General features: G+C 31.1%; 1 long non-coding RNA gene across 2 annotated transcripts; it reads right to left on the reverse strand.

Moving 5' to 3' along the window:
- Positions 1-5464: 5464 nt before the first annotated feature.
- Positions 5465-8243, reverse strand: LOC124543403. 2 transcript variants are annotated; one of them, XR_006967458.1, is made up of 5 exons: positions 8134-8243; positions 7995-8046; positions 6580-6742; positions 6103-6221; positions 5465-5514 (listed from the first exon to the last, which is right to left on the reverse strand). It is a non-coding gene; the product is annotated as an uncharacterized LOC124543403 (long non-coding RNA). The 2 variants fall into 2 exon arrangements; XR_006967457.1 differs by having other exon boundaries at positions 6580-6745.
- Positions 8244-8288: the final 45 nt, after the last annotated feature.

The following is an 8288-nucleotide window of genomic DNA, read 5'->3' on the forward strand; positions in this document are numbered from 1 at the left end:
TTCTCGCGCTACACTGATCGTTACATAAATCAAATTATAGCAAACATTGCGTACAGCATTAAGGTCAGCGCGATTTGAATCAAATTTCGTTGAAAACTGTTGCAATTTTTATATAATAGTGTTTTCCGTACACGTGACACAAATAAAATCTCTTTGTTAGGCCAAAATGTATTGCATTAATGTCAATCACAAATGACCACAAAATAAAACAGTATATAATAACATTCGAAATTATGCGTATCTGTTATCTGAATTACTTATATGCAGTTAAAATTCTATTTAACCAGAAAATTGTCATAAATGCTATAAGTAACTGTAGTATTTATGAAATAAGTTCAACTTGAAATAAACTCTGCTAAATAATTCATGACATAACAATTATTTACTTGACTTTACATATTTCCATATATTTTATTACGCCCAAAAATTATGTAATTTCATCTTGCTAGTGGGAAAACTGCGTAATTTTTAAGACAATAAAAATTTGACTTACGTAACGATTCTATTTCACAGTGTATACGTTACCTATGTTCAAAACGTCGTATAGATAAAAAAAATTGTTATTGCAAACCAATATAATCTATTTCTCATATTTTAATAAATCCGCAAAGGAAACCTATAATTAAATATATTATATCATAAGAACAAAAAATACAGATACTAAAAATGTATACTATTAAAATTCGATTAATATAATGTATACCTACAGAGCTTTTAGTCCGCTACTTCATGTGCATATATAAAATTCTAGTCGCCGCCTGCGGCTTCTTTCGTGGTTCAGTCGGTGCTCGTCAGGTGATGGAGCAGAAATGTCGAAGTCCTTGGGGTTCGAGCTTGCTTGACACTATTTTTTTTAATTCGGTTGAGTGGTTTGACTGTTAAAGAGCAATTGATGGACTGGAGGTACTATCTCATTTATAAGGTACTCTGGTATCCCGAGTTCTGAGGGACCCCTAGGCATTTGTTAAATTTTATAACCCAGTTCAGTATTAACAAACAAACAAACAGACACTTTTGCATAATATATTTCATTAGTCTGATAAAAACTCTACAACATTTTTTAAATATATTACATATATACATTTAATTATATAGTGTAACGTGAATATACAAAAAAGCTTTAATGGGTACTTTACTAAAGAAAACTTTGATTTTATATTTTGAAATAACAAAAAATAAATGTAATTTATTTATTAATTGGACTCAATAAAGAATTTCCTGATCAGATAAAGAAATTTTCATTCAGAAATACTATAACTTTTATGAACATCAAAGACGTTCTGAACTACTTCATAATTGCTTACAAAATCATTATAAATAATCAATAATTTAGACATTTCTGTCGACTAAAGGCTATTCGTAGATATATAAATACTATTTTCAAGACGGTAACAACTTAAAGATAGCGTTGCACGGCTGGTCGGCGATTGGTGTGACGACACAGACACCACATGAGTCAACGACATGAGAAAGGCACTATCAGGCCAAGGTTGCAAATGAAAAGGGCACGCCATAGTGTATGGTAATTTGAAGCTTTCATTAGAACATGTTAACAAAGAGCTAAATTTGTATTGTAATGTTACAGGTGTTGGGGAATAGCAATGCATCATGTATTCTAAGTTTTATTACCGTAGCTTAATTAATTGTATCTATACATGTAATAAAATTGGAGTGTCTGTTTGTAATATTACAATAGCCCTTTTTACTCAATGCATATGTCTTTATACACGGTACATATACCAAAATAACATTTTATACAGTTGTTGTTCTGTCTTTCTGTCTGGCGGTTTGTCTGTCTGTCTGTATGTTTTTTCCGTTTCTCAGGAACGACTGGACCGATTTTGACGGTACTTTCACTGACAGGTACCTAACTTATGCAATAGGGAGTAACTTAGGCAAAAATATTTTTTTTTTGTTATATAGGTACAAAGGCGTACAAGGTTGCGAGCACAGCTAGTGTATCTACAAAAGTACAAAATAAGTCTGCAAACTAGCAGTCTCTAATCAATAAATATTTTTTGCTTGCGGCGTCGCTGGTCTTTTAGTGGTCGTCACGTGTTATGCGTAAATAGCCTATGAAATTTCATTGCTTTTGAAGTTTCAGATTGCTTAATACATAATTTCACTCAATTCGATTTAGGCGTGACAAAACAACGGGCAGGATTTCTCTTTTATAATATTGTTATATACATTTATTAAACATTTTTTTTCCCTAAACTCAGTCCCTCCTAAATCCCTCCTTAAAGCAATTATATGAAAAAAAATTATTAAAAATTTACATTTGTACTAAAAGCTATCTTCTCACTTAAAAGGTAATCTCTCCCTTTCATGGTAATTTTTACAAATGTATTTTATGTGCATATTAAATTAATGCATTGAATCGTGCATAGCTATAGTTTGTCTACCTCTTTACTTAATAGACATAATTTTATCTTTGCTTTCTATCTGAATATAATCTTAACGTCTGCAGCGAGATATCTCATAATCAACTCAAGCTAGCTACAGTTATGAGATACAAACATTTTTTTAATACATACATGTACGTATCAAAAACTAGTTGATGGGCAATTAGGCCACCTGGCAGCAAGTACCAAAATACATTGAGGGCGTATTTTTTAGCCATTCTTTACATCAGCAACCTTGGAAACTGGTTATGTTCCTCGAACTTGTGTCACGGAAGCATTGCTGGCGTTAGAATATATGTTGGGTGAGTGGTACCAAGACGGGCTTGCACAAACGCGACCAAATATGATAAACTTTAAATATGATAGACATAGACGCTGTATTAATCAAATTCTCCAATTTACTGATTTAGCGGAAAAAAACTCAGAAGAGGTAATAGAGGTTAGTTTGTAAACTGGACAATACTTTCTCCGAAGTTAGGGTACAGAAACGTGATGATATATATTTAAAATTTGTGTGAATAAATAAATCATATATGTATTCTATTATATTTGATGTTAAATATCCATATTTTCATTAGGTATACCTGTTAGTCATTGTTTTGAAATCGTGTATTTGTTAAGTACCCACAACTATAAATTGTTGGAAGATCTTCAGATGCAGAAAGCAAAAAAATATTTTGTAATCCAGCTCGATGTTGTCTTCACGCCGTAAAGGTAAATTTAACTCTACATTAGTGAGAACATAGCAATGTCAACTTAAAGACAATGTGGGAAGTGTTGAAATCGCGTGTGCATAAAGCAAAGCATGACCATTTCATATCAGATGACCAATTTCCACGTCTGTCTGTTATCAAATATTGATTACATGGAGCAGAGCAAAACCAATTCGCAAAACCACAAGGAACATTATAACACTTGACAATGGTTACAGTGGTAATCTTAAAATACATAATACAGAGAGTGAACTTCCCTATTGCACTCAAAGTGTGTCAGTCGTCCATTGTCGAGACGTTATGAAAACATTTTGTCGTCTTGGTCATCGCATACAGAAACTTGTTTCACAAATGTGCCTGAAGGTGACCTTCGATCAGCGGAACTTTAAATAAGACAACACAAAAAAACTCCGCGTGTGAATTTGCCAAAATAATCGACTAATGAAATAGATGTATGTAGAGATAACAAGTATTATGTTAGTAATTACAATTAGTACGTTTCATTTTTCATTTTGCATTAATGCATTTTGCTTTACCTAATAGTATTAATAACGTGAATATGTAAGTAGTTTTAATTGTAATTTTGTATTTAAAGTCTGTTTTAATTTAATTCTTGTTGTTTAAATTAGTAATTAGCTATAGATAATTTGAAATCAATATTATTATATACAACGGGGTTATTTTAAAACATACGAATTATTTAATAGTTTTTTACTGAACACTTATGAACTACTTTGTAAAAACGTTTTTGGTATAGAACTCCTTACTTGCTTCAGATACTCAGGTTGGCAAGATGACGATTTAAAAAAATAAAATCAAATCGATTTATTTTGTTTCAATATTATATAATTGAAAGGAGAAATTCCTTTTGCGTTAGCCCTAACTTTATCATATCTAATATTTAAGGAGATATACAGGATGATGTCGCGATACACAACTGCGTTGTTTTATCCAGCTAGTCACAGCCGAAGCAGGAGGTTGATGCTTCAATGTCGAATGAAATCCTAGGCACGATGAACTACGTGCAGATTGCATTGTTATTGGTTAACAGTTCTTCCATTAGCTGAAAGCTTTGTGTTGCCGTGTTTGACCTTTTGAAACATTCACAAGAAGGTCATATAACGAACTGAAAGAGCGTCGAAACACAAGGCGGTAACGCGATAAACTTCCACTTACGTTGTTTATTAATTAAGTGTCAAATGCAAGACTGCAAGACTAGGATAATTTTTAGGACTCCGATGAGGCTCGCACAAAGGATCTTTGCCAAAATCTTTACTAATACTGTTCACGTATTTCAATAAACAAATGTGTTCATAAAATAAAATCTGAATATACTTTATTCAAGCAAACAACTATTAGTAAAGCTACCGATTCGGAAAGTAGATACTACCGACAAGAATCAGCAAGAAACTCAGTAGTTACTCATTTCAATAATGTTATATAATTATCAGTAATGTTAGTTAAATTCAGTTATATATGTATGTAATATATCCTAAGAAAAAGTCAACAAGTATTAATTCTTTTTTATCGTCTGTATAATCTTGTTTTAATAATATGCCTTTTTTACCAATGTATTTTTACAAATTATTTGAATTTACGAAACAGCAACAATAAATATAAGGATTTATATGTATATGTGCATATGTGTTTTTGTTGTATTGTCAGAAACTTTATAACCCAAAAATAATTTGTATGCCTACCCCACAAGAAACGTAAGGTTTATTTTGTATTAGCTAATCCGACTCTGGATGTCCAACGAGATTCAGACGAAGATGACGAGGAGAGTTTTGCAGTGACACTTGATTATTGCGGTTTGTATAGGCAGACGCTTTCGACTTCATAATACATTCGAAGAGTATATTTTTAAATATGCAATAATTTAATCGTTTATTAGGAACAAGAGCGATAAAAATTGATACCAACTTCATACTACTACCTACATATATAAAATTTTTACATTCACCTAAATTAGTTTATGATAAATAGATTAGATTTATTCATTATATTTAGTCCATTAAAATTGGCAGTTGACATTCAAGTCTGCTACACATGTACCTACTACAAAATATTAATTATAATTTTTGACTATTTTATAATAAAACACTAATTTACTTTATCATATTTAATTCAACAAATGATCACAAAATAGCTGACATTCATAATGTAATTTTAACAATAAATAATGAATAATAATAGATAGATTTTAGATTTTAACCAATGAGGACTTCTCAAATTTCCGTCAAAATTGTTTATATATCCGTATTTCTACTGCCATCTGGTTTGTATGGTTGGAGGGGCTTGATCGTTGTTAAAAATAATTAAAACGTTATTTTTCCGATCTAGTCATCCTCAAATTCATTGAGTCGATTACTAATGCTGAGAAAACTCGTAAATACCTGTGGGCAAAAATATCTGCTTCGTTTAAGGTATTTAGACTTTAAATCTTCCGCCAGGCTGCTAGACTTACAAAAAATAATTATATTTACATCCTGGCTGACTGTTATATTTCTGGTTTTTAGCCGTCGAGGTCATGTTGAATTAATACAAAAACAAAATAATTAATCAATGGTTCTAGAACACTCAGTAACATTCACACGTCTAGTTTTTTTTATTAGACTATAAAGCATAGCAAGCTCAATAATTTCGACTTTATTCTTAAAGCGTTTAATTAACAAAGATTCACAAAAATTACTTGTTTAGTATGTAACAAATTTAATGCAAGAATAATAATATAAATATAAAATATACTAGTTACTAACTAATGTAATTTAATTATATGTAAGGAAAACCTTTGAACTTTATACAAATTAATGTTGAATAGTAATTATGAAAGTAAATCTTCATAAATCGAAAACATCGTTAGAGCATTGTACACGGCGCGGCATTACGTTGCCAGTTACAAAACACTTATTAAAAATGCCGTCAACCGTCAGCTGTTCTGCAATTTACAAATTAATGTTATATAACAATCGTAGATGGCTTACATTGTTTAGGCGTTGCGTTATTATTTATTTTATTTATTTCACCAGCATCACTCTCCTCCTCGATGTTATTTTTTTATTCATTCAAACGTCAAATAGCTCTCAGATACATCAGAGGCACCCTTCAAACGAAGATAATACATTATTATTACATGTATGGAACAAAATCTTTACTTATAAATAGCTTCTCGTTGTAAGACGAGATAAAAGGCTCTAAGTCACAATTCATTTGGCGATTAAAAAAAAATATGGGGATATTTTTTTATAATAATATGGGTAAATTTTTTGTAAATCGCGAAATGCATTGTGACCTGGAGCCTTTTATCTCGTCTTACAACGCGAAGCTATTTGTTTAATTACATATAACAATATGGGGATGTTAGGGGTTCATTTTTAGAGCAATATCCCAAGTAGGGCTCTTTTATTATTTAGATTTTTTTGTTGTATACATAACATAGACCAATTTGTCTAATTACTCACTAATTTTAAGAAAAGTCTAGAAATCCAGATGAAATGATGCGACCCACTTGTGTCAGCACGATCAACAGGAACGTAAAGACAACGCAGAGGAATACGATTTCCACCAAGTCGAAGTTGTTACAGTAGGCAGCTTTTATCGGGAATTCGAAATCAGCCCCCATATCTGCTAACAGAGGAAACCCAATAAGTCCCAATAAGTGTTCGACGTCAAAACAAAGGTATCGCGGTACACTTTGGTTAAAACAAAGTTAATTGCACGATATATATCGTGTATTTAATGTATTAGTAATTTACAGTGAAAAATTACATCATAAAAAATGTGTTTTAAATTAAAACAACTACAAAAAAACTGTATATTTAAATAAGATAGGTAGAAAAAGAGGGAAACGTAACCTAGAGACAAATATTTTGCGTGACGCTTTCTTTCACATTGTTGTAATCCGTGTAAAAGAACTTCGCTCCCAAAAAAAATTCCTAATATGTGTTAGGGCTCTGCACAAACCCATCACTAACAATTATATGACGTCGTCAAATAATACTTGGTATGTTATGCACTGGTTTGAAGTATGTGTAACTAAAGGAATGATGAACTCAATGAACAATAACATCTTAGGTACCGCTTAGTGTCATGTGGTCTATTTGCCGAAATGACATACATTTTTAAATAAATTATATAAATAAATTATATAAATATATCACTAATGCTGAGATGATGATGATTACGGGTTCAACCCATGCCACTGAATATTCATGTGTTTAATTTGTGTTTATTATTAATAATAATCCATCTCGTGCTTGGCGGTGAAGGAAAATATTGTGAACCTGCATGTGCCTAATTTCATCAAAACTCTGCCACGTGTGTATTCCACCAAAGCGCATTAGAACAGCGGGGTGGAATATGTGCCAAACTATTTCCTCAAAAGGAGAGGAAGCCTTAGCCTAGCTGTGGGAAATTGACAGACTGTTGTTGTTGTTGTTATAGACAACAATTTTGGTTAAAATCTTGAACAATAGTTCTTTTTTTTCTAAATCTTTTATCAATATTCCAGTATTTAGTTATTGTATCAGTTATTGTGGCCTAATAGCGATTATGGGTTCAGACTATAGAACAAATTGATAAAATTTACAGATTTTACTATTGGGATATTCTGAATAACAGTCCGAAATCTGAAGTATGTACAATCCCATCCCTTTAAGAAAGCTTTTGTAATCAGTGGTTTTTTGCTCAGATTATTTCTCGTCGTGACAGATATTTCGTTACATTGGATAAAGAGAGTGAGTCTCGAGTTTGACCGAAATCAAAAAAGCCGACATCGTCATCATAACATTTAATTATTTATAATTAAGTATTATGTTTATACGTATATATAATAAGGTTTTATTAGTATTAAAAATAATAAAAAATGAGGTCTTACTCAGTTTATTATCTACTGCTTCGAAAGGTATTTTCTAGAAATAAATGTGGGCCTGAAAAACAAATATCACGGTAAACTTTTTAATAAATAGATAGACCTATTCTAGTAAAAAAAAATTATTAAAACCATTCATACCTACTTTTTTTATACATAGTTCATCTTTTCTCGTAAAATTTACACATTTGTTATATTTTTTTCATAATTTTTAGATGAAATTTAGGACACCATTTTTTTACATTATAATGTGACGTGACGGAAGTGATGGAAAAATGACAGTTTTATTTAATAAAAAAA

The sequence above is a fragment of the Vanessa cardui genome, chromosome Z (genome assembly GCF_905220365.1).
Source record: "Vanessa cardui chromosome Z, ilVanCard2.1, whole genome shotgun sequence".
Taxonomy (NCBI): Eukaryota; Metazoa; Arthropoda; class Insecta; order Lepidoptera; family Nymphalidae; genus Vanessa; species Vanessa cardui.